Below are 16,309 nucleotides of genomic sequence, written 5' to 3'. Positions count from 1 at the left end.
CATTTTCCACGTGCAACATTTACAGGACAGCGCCAGGTAATACAGATTCTTACCTGAGCGCCACCAGCTGCCACAAGAGCATCTTTTCACGAGCTAGCTGCAAGACAAGAAAGGAAGGGGGGAACAAGAGTGAACATCGGACATATTGAACTCTATGAACTTAATACTTACTGGTCCTCACCAGGAACCTCAGAGTCAATACTCTCCGGAACTCTCCCGAGCCTTCAAACCAGTGAAGTAACTGGAATCGACGCGCCCCTGCAAATCCATGCAGGATGGAGAGCTCATCTTTCAAGAATATAAGGTGAGATTGCTGTGAGGGCATTTCAGAGGTGATTAGTTGGGGAGGACTGTGGGGGTGCCATTACTTGAATCCACAAGTGGCTAAATCCATCTCTCCACTTGCAGGAGAATATTTCTACGGGTTAAGCAGACAAGATTAGGTTGGCAGATCCAGTCAGTCATCGCTGCACTACGCATCACGTGGGTGGAGACCGCAGCTGTCCGGGTCCGACCGACGCCCCTGTGGGAGCCAGGTGAGCGTAACAGAACGCGAAGCCTATCTACAAATCCCCACCCGGGCGTTATGGAAACCTCAGAAACTGACCAACTAGCCCTATTGTTAGGGGAACTTAGGGCAGAAGTGCACTCCGCGCACCAAGAGACTAATGCCCTCAGGAGAGAACTGATTGTGTCAAAGGAGCGCACTGATGATCTTGCTAGACAATTACTGCAAAATCAAGCTGGGCAAACACCATTACCTGGATTTGGGGGGAATCCATCTCTCCACTTGCAGGAGAATATTTCTACGGGTTAAGCAGACGAGATTAGGAGGGCAGATCCAGTCAGTCATCGCTGCACTACGCATCACGTGGGTGGAGACCGCAGCTGTCCGGGTCCGACCGACGCCCCTGTGGGAGCCAGGTGAGCGTAACACACCCTGCACCTGGCTGACCATTCTGTGTGCTGCTAAGCAAAATGGAAATGTATGCATGGGGTTGGTGCTAACCCAATCACAATGGACCAAATAATGTAGGCTCCTATAGTTAGTAGAACCAATGGGACGTCGTACATTTAGTGACGTCTACAGTAGTCATTTTGAAGGAAGGGCTTAGACGCCCACCTGACAGTGTTTACCCAAGCCCCTCACTCCGTTACCATATACAGATATAGTACCTATATTAAAGTTACCTTTTCCTAACCAATAGAATTGCATATTAACTTTTGAGTGTTATACGTCAATTATGACGAGTTTTCAGTATAAATACTATGATTTTTATGAAGTTCATTAGAGTTGAAGCGAGAAGGACGATCACATCAGTGCTGATTTCCATGACTCCCCGTTTTTTGTACTTGTCATTAAACGGACTCCCTTTGCCAATCCATTGATTTGTCCTTATTGATTGGTGTTGGAGTAATAAATCGGCACCCCCATCCATCTCATGGGTGCAGCTATCTCGTCTTAAAGTACTTCGGAGCAAACCTCGGCTCTATGGGCCGGCTGGGGGTCTCCGGAGTACAGGTGAGTTGCAGCTTGTTTCTAGGTTGGATGGAGGAGAAAATTCATAAAAGGACAGGAAGTCGTCACAGTATCTTAAGGCTAAAGAGAAAGATGCAAAATTGAAATCAAAATTGTACTTGAACGGAACTGTGGTTATTAGTGGGGAAGGAATGCTAAGAATACAATGAACACAGAAGTTGTAAAGAGGGGATTGTTGTTTACAGAGCCTATTAAGGTTAAGGAAAGTGGGTAAATTCTATGTAAAAATGGATGATGCCAAGAATTGTAGTTTGTTTATTATTTATACAGTGCTCCACACCCTTGGGTATCTGGGCACTTTTACAAGACATCTTTGGATACATAAGTACATACAGGTATAGATTAATACATAATAGATCGTAATGGGGGAGGGTAGTAGGTACGTGGAAGCATATCAATTGGGTACATTAGTAAATACACGCAGCTAGGCTTGCAGGGCTAGATTTGTCATTATGGAGGCGAAATGCATCAGAATGGTTGTCAGCAGGAGTGGTCATAAGTGCAGGTTAGTGAGACAAGTGATAGCTGATTGATCGAACTCAGGCCATGGAGGCAGTGGTGTCGTTGGTGAGGAGCCAAGTTTTTGGCATTGAACCTGAAGCTACGGAAGTTTGGGTCAGTACGTATGTTGAGTGCGAGGGCATTACAGGCTAGGGCCGCTTGTACCGGGAAGCTAGTACCTCCGGCTCTTTTTCGGTGGAAGCGCGGCGAGATGATGCAGAAAGAATTAGTTGATCTTGTAGATCTGGATGGTGTTTCTGGAGTGATTTTATCTAACAAGTATTTAGGAGCAGCATTATTGAGACATTTGTGGGAGATGGAGACAAGTTTGAAGTAGATTCTATCCTGAATAGAGAGCCATTTGTGGCTCCTTCTTGTTTCAGAGATGTGGTCATTTCTTGGAATGCCCAAGGCGGTTCTTAATGCATTATTTTGCAAGGTTTGAAGTTTGTTTAGCACTTGTTTGTTTGTTCCTGCATAGAGTGCATTGCAGTAATCGAGTTTGGACAAGATTAGTGTTTGAGGTAGTATCATGAGGCTGTGTGTAAATAGATAGGCTTTACATGCATGGATAAGTTTGCAGGTATAGGCGGTCGCCGTTGCGGTGGCATTGGCTTGTTTCCTAGGTTTCAGAGCGGAGTCGAGATGGAAGCCTAAGGTTTTTGTTTCCTTGGCCGTTATATTCATATTTAACGAAGTGTATTTGGGGTTGAGTTTTTTTAGATAGATGGGGTTTTTGAGGTAGTGGTGAACCAGAGTGGAGGAAATTCTGCAGAGTAGATGTGGTTATGTTGGAGAGAGACTGAAAGTGAGGTGTTAGGCTTTAATTTGGGAGATGCAAGATACAGCGTCAATACTGAAAAAGAAAGAGAAAGGGAAAAGGACAATCGAGTGAAGACGTAGAGGCGAATGAGAAGGAGCAGGAGTTGAAATAGAAAGAATCGTGTATTAATGGAATGCAAAAATATGGAGAAGGAATTGGTCTCAAATGTGTGATATGGTCTCAATTTACTGAGGCGATCTTACTTTGGGGGCAGGCCGCTGCTACCGGTAATGGCCCACTGCCCATGGTAAGAGACCCTCGCTTTGCTCAGGGCCTTAACATGGGCGACGGGCTGTTACCAGCACAGGTCAGCCTGCCCTGAGGGTTATATCGCCATTACCGCCTGTGTAGTTCATGCGCAGGTGCTGTGGGTGTGTTTAACTTAAAAAAAGAAATATCACCCAGTGGTGCAACTTTGCGTTGTAATTCTGAAGTCTGTTATCTATTTTGCTGGCTGTTACATCATCAACAAGGAAATGGACTCAGAAAATGCTGCACGGCCCCGACTGCAAGGTAAGATTACGATTTTCTTTTTTAAAAAAATGTTAACACACCCTTAGCACCCACGTATGAACTACATGGGTACGAGAGGAGCTGGAAAGGGGTGCAGGTCAGCAGCATGCAAGTTTATACCAGCATATACAGCCTGCGTTCCGAGCTTCCTGATTGGCCAGTGCCCTCTTCCAGGGTGCTAATGGGGTTGGAGGAAGTTCAAGAAGTGAGGGGGAGCCGGGTTTAAGGACTTTTACTTAATATATGAACTGTTCTTATTATTTTTTTTTATTTGCATTTTTAAAGCACTCACACAGCCCCGGGGGCATTGAGGCGCTGTTACAGAATTCTTTTTTGTTGTTGTCTTAGCTACATATTTATAACGTGCTTAAATACCCAGAGGTTTCTAAGCGTAGACCCGGGGATCGAACCTGTGTTGCTTCGTGTAGTCTTGCTTCCAAGGCGAGCACATTGCCACTGAGCTATCCTCCCGGGTCATAGTGTCATTGTTTGATGCAAAACGTAGATGACATTGGCAGACCAAGAGTTCCATTAAAATGCGCAAGAGAATGTCATTTTCTGTCTTTCAGACCTATTTAAACTGTAATTTATGTGACAGGTGGCAAAATAAAAGGGGAGCTTCCGAAAATATAGTAAATGTGTGGATGGTTTTCTTTTTAATAGTCTCGTGTCCCCCCCCCCGGATCCCCACCTCCCCACCCCGCTCAGGATCCGCTCCTTGTTCAATGCCTCCTCTGTGGCTTATGCATTTCTGGGCCGTGCTGGCTTCAGAAGAACAAATGCTAGCTCCCCCCCACACCCCTCATGTTGCAGGCTTTAGAGTGACCCAAGCCCTTCTTTTTAGTGTGACCTACATACAGGCATTTTCGGGATCCTGTACCCCATCAGTGATCCTATTGTATAGTTTTACCAGCACGAGGGATAGTGGGAGTATCTGACAGGAAGAGCGAGTTAGGGGTCCATGGGTCTGTCTGCAATGTGTTCCGGTCTCTCTTTCCCCACATCTCTGACCTCAGAGTAAAAGCCCTGACCCCGCCTCAGACTTCCTCCCGCCATAGTTGGGAGGGCCGGTGTAGGGTCCTGTGTAAGACCGACCTAGCCTAAAGGAACCTGCCTGCTCTTACTTGCTGGGTGGTGGCCCTCCTTCTCCTTGAGGTCCCTTTCTTTGCCTTCTGATGTCCTTGTATCGGCCGTCATTTCTCTTCCTAAAGTTATTCCCCCTGTCTCCCCTGTTCCACCTTTAATACCACATCCACCTCCTCCGTCAACATTTCTTCCTCCAGCCTCCTCAATGGCTGTCTCTCCCCCTGATGTTAACTCCCCCTGCACCAAGGCTTCTACTGCCTGCTCTTGACTCCCACTGCCCCGGCCTGATGGCATTTTCTCCTTCTGCCACCACCTTTCCTTGATGTTATCCCCTCGTTTTCTACTCCCTTAATTTCCATCACTTCCTCCTTCTTTCTCTTTCTGCCTCAGTTGTTATTATTTCCTCTCTAGTTACCGCCTCCTCCTATCAACTCTCACCCTCAGATGTTACCACCTCCTCCTGTCAACTCGCACCTTCTGATGTTACCACCTCCTCCTGTCAACTCGCAGCCTCTGATACTACCACCTCCTCCTGTCAACTTGCACCCTCTGATGTTATCACCTCCTCCTGTCAACTCGCACCTTCTGATGTTACCACCTCCTCCTGTCAACTCGCAGCCTCTGATACTACCACCTCCTCCTGTCAACTTGCACCCTCTGATGTTACCACCTCCTCCTGTCAACTCTCAACCTCTCTTGTTACCACATCCTCCTGTCAACTTGCACCGTCTGATGTTACCACCTCCCCCTGTCAACTCACAGCCTCTGATACCACCACCTCCTCCTGGCAACTCGCACTCTGGGATGTTACCATCTCCTGTCAACTCGCACCCTCTGATGTTACCATCTCCTCCTGTCAACTCAGACACTCTGATGTTACCACCATCTCCTGTCAACTAACACCCTCTGATGTTACCACCTCCTCCTGTCAACTCACACCCTCTGGTATTACCACCTCCTCCTGTCAACTCTTACCCTCTTGAGCTTATAGGCCTTGGAGCGTACACCTGTTAATGGATGGGATTACACCAGAATAATTCTGAGTCCAAATAATTGGACAAACTCAAGAGGATGGCAAAGTACTGTTTTATTAACAACTATCTAAAACAGGGAGGTTAAAACGAACATCAACAGACGAACGCTCAGTCTCTCAGTGATTTTCACAAAAAGCATAATTATATACTTCTTTACGCGTCAGAGTGACGTCATACTACGTGGCAATAGTGAACAACCTATCAAGGGCTGTGATTGGTTAAGGGACACATTGTTAGACAGAATTATATGCAGTGTAATAACAAAGAAATATTGAGGCTGAGTACCACAAATGAAATACACCAATCACGGGCTGAAAAGATTCACAGATCTTTTATTCTGCACAGTTTACAAAGAAACACAGATAGCTATCTGGCTCTCAACACCCCGCAACGTATACCAGCCTGACAATGAGAGGTGCGAGAGTGCTGGACATCTAGACATTCGTGCTTTTATACAATTTAGAATAATATTGTCCAGCCTCTCTTCACGTCAATAATTCGTAGTCTAGAGTTCGTGGCTAGTTCACATATAGCTTATACAATAATATGCAAAAGGATTACATAAGTTTGCATTTCCATGAAGATACAATGGTGGTGTATGTTCTCGGATCCCGTGGTAAGCCTTAGTCTATATTCCAACAAAATGCAGTTCGGCCTGTGTCTACGTTTGAGGTTTACTTTACATTGGTCCAACGTTTATACAGGGATGAGTCTTATGTGCGCAGACAATACTCAGATGACAGTTCATAATGAGCGCAAGGTCTCTTTACCTAGTCTAAACAGTCGGCTCTCGGACAGCCTAAACATTAACAGAACTCAAAGGTCGGGAGGCTTGGTTGCAAGTTGAAAACACAGTCCACCATTTTAGAACAGAGAATTGTGCGAACACAAATCAAAATGGCGGATGAATCCTAAAATGGCGGCAAAGTCGATCCAAAATCAGAATTTTGCAACGCGGTTTTCCTCGTAGAGCACTAGGCTTAGGCCAACATTAATAACAAAGGAGGCACTATATATTGACCGCTTCACAGCAGTACCCTTTGGGAACACCCAGGGCTTTAAGTGGGCCGGGGCCTGCCGGGGCTGGGCCCCGGCAGGCTCCGAAATTTCGTTTTGAGGCGGGGCCCTGCCGGGGCCCACTAATCTCCCCTAGCAGCCCTGGCCACAACACGAAAAGGCATTTTTTTCTACAGCCTGAAGCTCTCGCTCGTGAGCGAGAGCTTCAGGCTTCAGAAAAAAATGCCTTTTAGCCATAATGGTGGCGCCGCACCTGCGAGGCATCCCTTTAATCAAGGGATGCCCGTGGGCCGGCGCCACCATTATGGACAAACGTGAGGCCGCTGGAAGCAGAGGCCTTGCTTTCTAAATACTGAAGCTCCTGCGGATTCGCAGGAGTTTCAGTCTTTAGGAAAAAGGCCTCTGCTTCCAGTGGCCTCACCCTTTCAGCCTTTCAGCCTTAATGGTGACGCTGCCCCTCCCCAGCTGGCGAGGTGCAGCGCCACCATTAAGGCTGAATAGGCGAGACGCTGTCCCCCTTATACAAAATAAATGCAGAGATCAGCACCCTCTACTCCATAGGGGAGAGGGTGCTAATCTTTACAAAAGACTGCCTGGCAGGGGTGCCAGTAGCCCATTGAGCCGGGGCTCGTCAAGGGGGCGTGGCCTGACGGGCCATGAAGACCCCCGTTGTTAGGCCACGCCCCCTCGATGAGCCCCGGCTCAATTTGTAGTGCCACTTAAGGCACTGGGAACACCACACACAATTCGGACTACAAGTGACAGTACAACCTCACCTTTAGTACAAGCCTGTACTACACAGTAAAGTGATAGTGATGGCTGAATAGCCAGACTTATCTCAAGAGCAAGTGAGCAAAATCACTAGTTACACAAAGGACAGCAATTACTATGATTCAAACAAACACTGACTCAAGGTTTCTGAGTAAAAGAATATTATTTATTTACACATCAGTTATAAAACATTTCACTATTATCAAGCAGTTGAAAAATCACGATCTTAATACACTGCACCACACCCAATAGATTCTGGACAAGTTAGGCTCAAAATGAGGTGTGAGCAAAGTGGCACTCCAGTAATTTCAAAAGGAAGGAAAGACAAAGTTAGACAGAAATTGAGCAGCACCAACAAGCAAGTAAGCAGGGCAATCTAGAAAAAGGAACTACAGTGAGGAAATCAAATCAAGGGGCCTGGCCCAAAGTCAATGGACCAAAGTCTTTGCAGAGGATCACACAGTTCAGAGTAGTTCGCGTTTAAGTCTTTGCCAAGAGTTCAGAACGAAGTTAGTCAGACGAAAAGTTACTTTAAAGAATAAAGAAGGACAAGCCCTCGGTTTGGCAAAAGATTTCACACACTTTCACCGCGGCTGGACGAAACGAACAACCGGGTTAGCACAGTACCTTTAGAGCAGAAGAATGCTGTAGATGAGGCAGACGTTCCTGGCAGGTTCTGCAGGCTCACGGTTCCTGAAGCGACTGTCGGACTGACAAGAAGGAGGAAGACTGGAGGGTCCTGCACTGCCCAGGGAAGAAACCAACGGCGGAGCAAAGCGACGAACAAAAGGTGTGTTCCTTAAAACCCAATCAGGGTCCGATCCTCCTGACTATCCGGTTCACTGTAACTGTGCACAACAAATTTGACCAGAGGAGGGAGGCCTGGCTTGCAGTTTGGCAAACTGGTTGTTCCTACCACCTCAAGGGTAGAAGATTCCTTGCCGATATTCCCTGTCATAGAAGTTTGAAGATTCTGACCCGCAGCAGGGCTTCACCGGGAGGTTCTGTCGTAGTAGAGGTCCTCTTCTGTCAGCTTCTCTTTGGTTCTCTCGATCCAGTGGCGACTCTGCCTTCTCAGACCCAGAGACCTGCTTTTTATGCAGTTTTCCCCCATTCACACAGCCTGGCTGTCAATCACACAGCAGGGAGGCTCTCCTGGTGGGACAGTCACTAGCCAATCAAACAGGAGTGCAACTTGGCAGGGGTCCTAAAACCCCTCCCTCACATCCTGACTACCCAGACTTTCAGGTGCCTAAGGAGGGCTTCTGTGCAGAAGCCCGCCAAAGGTCGGCGAACAAAGGGACCAAACCTGGTTTGGCGTGCAGAGTAAAACACGAGAAAGACCTTTACAAAAAGAAATGGCAACTAAACCCAGCCCAAACCGTATAAAAACATACATGGTCTAGCAGGTTTAAATTCGAGGCTACTAAGATAGCCTAAAACAATACCAAGACTATGTAATATAACCGCGGTATGAAAAATAGGGTAGATACCACTGCCACCAGCCAAGGCTTAATGAAAAAGGAACGAAACAATGTTCCATGAGAGACATACAAAAAGGGATATCTATTAACCCTTTCCAGTACTCTATAAAAGATAGTTTGTACTGGGTCTGTGGTTTTACAAAGACTAATTAAGTCAATGGCAACATTACATGTTCTGGGAGACAGTAGTCAATTCCTGAAAATGGAATCTGAGTTGGGAAGTCTAAAAAGACAACCTTGTGTTACTGCACTGAAAGTGCTGTGTAACACACAGTAAAAAGAGGATGCCTATGGAGTAGGTGAGGCTCCACAGTCTGAACACAAAAATGTTAAACACACACAGCAAAACACATTTAAGAGTGGGAAAAAAGGCTCACACTCTTACCAGGTGAAATAAATAAATCCTAGAAATCCAGCAAAGCTGCTGAGGGACTCAGTAAGTGAGGGAAATTAGCCATTTTGGAGAATTATCCATAACACTCGCCCACCCCCGCCCCAGACTAAGGGACAGGAGGATTTAATCCACTCCTGGATGATTCTCTTCACTCTAGTCAGTTAAAAACATCCTAGAGAGACCATCAGCATTTTGGTGGTGACATCCTGCTCTGTGCTCAATGGTGAAATAAAACCCTTGCAGGCAGATTGACCATCTTAGAAGTTTTGGGTTTTCCCCTTTCATTTGCATTGACCATCTCAAGGGTTGGTGGTCGGTTTGAATTACAAAAGTAGATCCATACAAGTATGGTCTAAACTTCTTCAAAGACCACACAATGGCAAAACATTCACGCTCTATGGTTGCCCACCTTGTTTCTGGTTCCTTCAGTTTCCTACTGCTGAAGCAAATGGGGTGCTCCCTACCTTTCTCATCCAGTTGACTAAGGACTGCACCTATACCTGTATTGGATGCATCTGTCTGCACAATGAAGGGTTGGTGATAATCAGGAGCGCTTAGGATTGGAGCTTGACAAAGGGCTTTCTTCAGGTTTTCAAAGGCTTGAGTGCACTCCTCATTCCATCTAACCTTTTTAGGGAATTTCGGAGAGGAGATCACATTTAAGGGAGAAGCTATAGACCCATAGTTCCCTATGAAATTCCTGTAGTACCCAGTGAGACCTAGGAAGGCTCTCAGTTGGGTTTGAGTAGTAGGGGTGGCTCAGTTTTGTACAGCTTGTACTTTGCTAGGCAATTGCCTTATTTCACCTCCTCCTACCTCATGATCAAGGTAGACCACTTTGCTCTGACCAATATGACATTTGCTTGCCTTTATGGTCAGATGGGCCTGCTCAAGAGCCTGCAAAACATATCCTAAGTGATGAACACGTTCTTTAGAAGTAGGGCTGAACACTGCAATGTCATCCAAGTATGCCATGCAGAAGTACTCATCCCATTCAGAACTTGATTGACCATCCTTTAGAATGTAGCAGGTGCATTCTTTAACCCAAAAGGCATACCCTAAACTGGTAGAGGCCTGCTGGGGTCGAAAATGCAGTTTTCTCCTTGGCATGGTCTGTCAGGGCTATTTGCCAATAGCCTGACGTCAGATCAAATGTATTGTGGTACTTGGCTGCACTAAGTTTATCCACCAGTTCATCTGCCCTTGGCAAATGATGGGCATCAGTCTTAGTGACTGCACTTAGGGCTCTATAGTCCACACAGAATCTCAACTCCTAGGATCCTGCCTTTGGTACTAGAACAACTGGACTAGACCATGGACTTGTAGATGGCTCTATAACCCCAAGATCAAGCATCTTGTTGACCTCTTCTTTGATGTGGGATCTCACATGTTCTGACATCTGTAACCTCTCCTTTTCACACGTAAACAGTCACCAATTTCTGCATTGACAATTGTATTATCCCAGTTCTACCCACTGTCAAAACACTGGGAGTCCACATAGACGCCTCCCTCTCCATGGACAAGCAAGTCAAGGCTATCGTATCTGCCTCAGCCCTGAGTACAAAGCATATCAATGCCATCAAACCATTCCTAACCAAAGATAACTGCCTCTCGATCGCCAGAGCTACCATTGGAGCGAAACTAGATTATTGTATGCGTTGCTGGCCGGCACATCCAACGCCAATCTGACCAAACTTCAAACTACCCAGAACAACGCACTAAGAGCAGCACTCAACATACCTAAGAGAGACCACATTTCTCAAGCCAGAAGGGCAGCACATTAGTTACCCATCAAAGAGCGTATTACATTCAAAATTCTTACCACCGCCCATAAATGCATCAATCTGTCAGCCCCCTCATATCTGTCTGACACTATAACAAGATCTCTGTCCACCAGACCCACTAGACAGTGTCACACCAACCAACTGAGGGTCCCGCGCATCAAAAAAGCTAGAGCTGGAGGAATAAGCTTCCCCTTCACTGCCTCAAAGTTATGGAATGCTCTACCCAGCACACTCAGAACAGAAACCTCACTTTCGGTTTTCCGAAAAAAAACTCAAAACTACCCTGTTTAACTAACTCTTCTCCTTCTCCTCTCTCTCTCTTCTCTATATCTGCAATTTCTACTATCGTAACTAAGTAATGACCTCCCTGTATGTTGTAATAAGCCATTTTCAAATTCTGTAACAAGCGCCACGATGCCCATTGGGCTGCCTGTGCGCTTAATCAAATGCAAATAAATAGATAGATAAATAAATAAATAAATAAATAAATAAATAAATCATGCTGGCCCCAAGGGGTCAAGCCTGTTGAAAATGAAAACACGGGAGCAAACTGATTTAACAGAACTTTGCACTCTTCCTGTTGTTCAGATGTCAGTTGAGAAGAGATATTGACTCCTTCTATGTTCTCATCCAAAGGTTGGCCTCTGAGGAGATCAGGTAGAGGTTCACTCTCCTCCTCCTCTTGAGCTGAAGCTAGAAGCAAAGCTCCCACTTCTGGTCTCGAGACATATGCCTTTAAAGAGTTGGTGTGAAAGACTCTGGGAGCCTCCTTAGGTCTGCCTAAGTCCACCAAATAGTTCACCTCTCCAAGTCTGCCCACAACCTTGAAGGGTCCTATCCATTTGTCCTGCAAGGCCCTCTGCCTTGTTGGCACCATAACTAATACAAGCTGGTCTTGAGTACACTCAACCATGTTGGCCTTCTGGTCATGCCAATATTTCACCAGAGCCTGACCTGCTTTTAAGTTATCACTAGCTTTAGCCATTATGTGTGACATTCTCCTCTGGAGACCTATCACATAGTCAGTCACTCTGACTGGCTTGGGGGAAGGAGCACTCTCCAACCCCTCCTTAATCAGGGCCAAGGGGCCTCTGACTGGATGGCCATAGAGAAGTTCAAAGGGACTGTAATCAACTCCCTCCTGAGGGACTTCTCTATAAGCTAAGAGAAGGCATGGCAGTAGAAGATCCCACTTTCTTTTAAGGGGTTCCTCTAAAGCACCTATCATGCTCTTCATAGTACGATTAAACCAGTCCATTTGTCTGTGGATGGTAGGCTGTAGAGAACTTGTAAGTGACAACACAGTTTTTCAACATGACTTGCATGTAGTGGGACATACAATTGGATCCCCTGTCAGATATCACTTCCTTAGGAAACCCTACTCTGGTAAAAATACCAAGTAGAGCCTTAGCCACAGCCTGAGCCGTAACAGTCCTCATAGGTATTGCTTCAGGGTACCTAGTAGTATGGTCTACTACAACCAGGATAAACCTGTTCCCTGAAGATGTGGGAGGGTCAAGGGGACCAACAATGTCGATGCCCACCCTCTCAAAAGGAACTCCCACCACTGGGAGAGGCACCAGAGGTGCCACGTTCTTGGCTCCACTCTTGCCAGAGGTTTGGAAAATGTGACAGCTCCTACAGAATTTGTCAACTTCTGAACCCATCTTAGGCCAGTAGAAATATAAGGAGAGCCTTTCCTTGGTCTTTTTGAAACTCAAATGAGCAGCCAAAGGTATCTCATGGGCCAACTGTAGGAACTGGAGTCTGTTTTCTAGGGGCACTACAAGTCTTTTGCAGTCGCCAGGGATAGACTCAGTTGGTTCACTGTAGAAGAGTCCATCTTCCCAGTGCAACCTATGGTTTCCAATTCCTTGCCCATCAAGTTGAGAAGCTGCCTGTTGTCGAAGACCTTCAAGAGTAGGACACTCCCTTTGTCCTCTGCTGAAGTCTGCCCTGTTGGGTCCACCTTCTGCCAATAATGACTGCAGCTGACGATGGCCAACAGGGTGAAGATCTCCAACCAAAACAATGTCTTCTTCCAGATCTGACTGCTCAGAAACTGGATCAACCACACAGGGTTGTACCTCACACTCTGCCTCAGCAGGTGGAGGAGTCACGGTTGTGACTTTGGACAATCGTGGGAATGTCCTGGTTGGTAGCACAGGGGTGCTGTCTGTCTTTTTCCTTGAGGTCTTGGGTTTCCCCTTTGCCTCTTTCTTTCCAGAGATAGCAGTGAACAGCTCCTGTGGAGTGGGAGTGATAGTTTCCTCTATCACCTCCTCTGGAGAGCCTCTCAAGGTCCTCTCCCTTGCAGGCCTAGTAAGCTCCTGTCTCCGCTTACTGGGAGGCCTGGGGGTGCTGGACACAACTCCAAGAGTTTTCAGGTCATTAACCAACAGGACTATCCCAGGCACTTCACTCTGCACACTAACGGGTATTTTGACAGTCATATCATTACACTGGATGAGAGATGCTAACTGGGGAAGCATTTGTACAGGGCCTCCAGCTAACTTGATGAGGCGTTTGGGTGCCTTATCAACATCCTCCACCTTGAAAAATGATTCATCCACTACAGTTATGCTGGCTCCAGTGTCTCTGATGGCAGGGGTTTCCTGGCCATTCACAAGAACACTATCTTTATAATACTCTTTAGCATTATCTGGGATGGAATTATAGACATCTAAATTCTGTTGTTCCCACAAACCCACAGACACAAAAGAAACACTGGCTGAGACTCTTATGGGTTCATCAGCCAGTAGGTGAAAGTTTCCACTTGCCATAGGTACTTCTTACTCTGGGGATAAGGCTAAGGATCCCTGAAGGTTTACCCTTAAATCTGGGATCCCCTTTCACATGGTCAGTTGACCCACAAACATATGATTTCCCAAATGTCTTGATGAATGGGGTTTTTTTCTGACCTCCATCTGGTTTGGGTCCAGATGGTGCACTAGCTTGATTTGGAGTCCCTTGTGGTTTACCTTTATGTTGCTATTTGGGACCCTCTTTTAGATTGGAGGTATTTGAATTCTCCTTGTTATCTTTCTTTGGCTGCTTTCCCTCATCATTCTGCTGAGTTGCCCCAGAATCCTTGAGAGTAGCCCTGTTGGCAACCCACAGGTCAGCAGCCTTAACTACCTTCTTTGGATCTATCTCCTTAGAATCAGCCAAGTGCTGTCCGAGCTCAGGAGAGCAGGCATCATAAAGTGACTCCAACATAACAAGATTTCTCATACCTTCATAAGTGTTTACTCTGTAACCCTTAACCCAACCATCTACGTTTTTCAAACATTCACATACCCAGGTAGCCAAAGGGGTACCGTCATGCTTTTTGAGGGTCCTAAACCTCTTAAGGTACTGGGAAGGGGTCTTCCCAAATCTAGCAATTAAAGCTAGATTCACACTCTCATAATCCATCCTATCCACCTCCCCCAACTCCATCACAACAACAGATGCAACAGTGGGTAGCCTAGAGAAGAGCCAAGGAAGCAACTGGTTCCCCGTAATGACTTGAATCCGATGGTTATATTCAAACATTGGCAACCATTCCAAAATATCAAGCTTAACCTCATACATAACCACAATTTCTTTAGGCATTCAGGGTCTCTTAGGACTGGAAGACCTAGACGGCTCTGGGAGGGAAGCATTTTCCAAAGACAACCTTTTCATTTCTAAGGCATGATTAATCTCCATTTCTCTGAGCTTAAGTTCTTGATGCTTTTGTTCAGTTTCAGCATTTAAACGTTTAAATTCCAATTCAAGCCTCATCTTTTATAGAGCAATGAATTCAGGACTGAGTGTAGGACCTGGAGGGGTCCCAGTGGACAAAGGTTGAGGTTGCTGAGCAGGTAAAGGAGCAGTGAGGCCTACATTATGGGACCCACCTGCCTCATCTAACTCATCAGTAATAGACACATTATCATCCTCATCATTTTCCACGTTTGCTGAAGGGTTAGATATTTCAAACCCACCCTCCAGACTTTGTTTCTGTAACAAAAGTTCAATAAATTTAGACTTTTTGCCTTTAACAGAGAGATTCCTATCTCTACACAGATTTTTTCAGATAATCCACAGTGTAACTAAGGAGGGTCTCCTGACTGTAGCTTTCCATATCAGACATGGTTAATATTGCTTTTTAGTGATGTTTAGCCTTGTGGTTAGTTGATCCAAGGTAATAGCAGCACTCTAAGTACTTGATCCTCACGGCTGTACACCAGTGTTAGGCAGAATTATATGCAGTACCCTTTGGGAACACCAGACACAATTAGGACTACAAGTGACAGTACAAATGCACCTTTGCTACAAGCCTGTACTACACAGTAAAGTGGTAGCGATGGCTGAGCAGCCAGACTTATCTCTAGAGTAAAGTGAGCAGTATCAATAGTTACACAAAGGACAGCAATTACTATGATTCAAACAAACACTGACTCAAGGTTTCTGAGTAAAAGAATATACTTTCATTTACACATCACTTATAAAACATTTCACTATTATTAAGCAGTTGAAAAATCACGATCTTAATACACTAGACCACACCCAATAGATTCTGGACAAGTTAAGCTCAAAACGAAGGGTGAGCAAAATGGCACTCCAGTAATTTAAAAGGGAAGGAAAGACAAAGTTAGACACAAATTGAGCAGCACCAACAAGCAAGTAAGCAGGGCAATCTAGAAAAAGGAACTACAGTGAGGAAATCAAATCAAGGGGCCTGGCCCAAAGGCAATGGACCAAAGTCTTTGTAGAGAATCACACAGTTCAGAGTAGTTCACGGTTAAGTCTTTGCCAAGAGTTCAGAACGAATTTGGTCAGACGAAAATTTACTTTCAAGAATAAAGAAGGACAAGCCCTTGGATTGGCGAAAGATTTCACACACTTTCACCGCGGCTGGACAAAACGAACAACCGGGTTAGCACAGTACCTTTAGAGCAGAAGAATGCTGTAGCTGAGGCAGACGTTCCTGGCAGGTCCTGCAGGCTCACGATTCCTGAAGCGACTGCCGGACTGACAAGAAGGAGGAAGACTGGAGGGTCCTGCACTGCCCAGGGAAGAAACCAGCAGCGGAGCAAAGCGACAAATAAAAGGTGTGCTCCTTAAAACCCAAGCAGGGTCCGATCCTCCTGGCTATCCGGTTCACTGTAGCTGTTCACAGCAAATTTGACCAGAGGAGGGAGGCCTGACTTGCAGTTTGGTGAACTGGTTGTTCCCACCAGCTCAAGGGGAGAAGATTCCTTGCAGATCTTCCCTGTCGTCGAAATTTGCAGATTCTGACCCACAGCAGGGCCTCACCGGGAGGTTCAGTCGTGGTAGAGGTCCTCTTCTTCCAGCTTCTCTTTGGTTCTCTCGATCCAGTGGCGACTCTGCC

This window comes from Ambystoma mexicanum, chromosome 8 (genome assembly GCF_040938575.1).
Source record: "Ambystoma mexicanum isolate Mex_15411 chromosome 8, UKY_AmexF1_1, whole genome shotgun sequence".
NCBI classification, from domain to species: Eukaryota; Metazoa; Chordata; class Amphibia; order Caudata; family Ambystomatidae; genus Ambystoma; species Ambystoma mexicanum.
The sequence above is the reverse complement of the archived record's forward strand: the minus strand, read 5'-3'. Positions refer to the sequence as shown.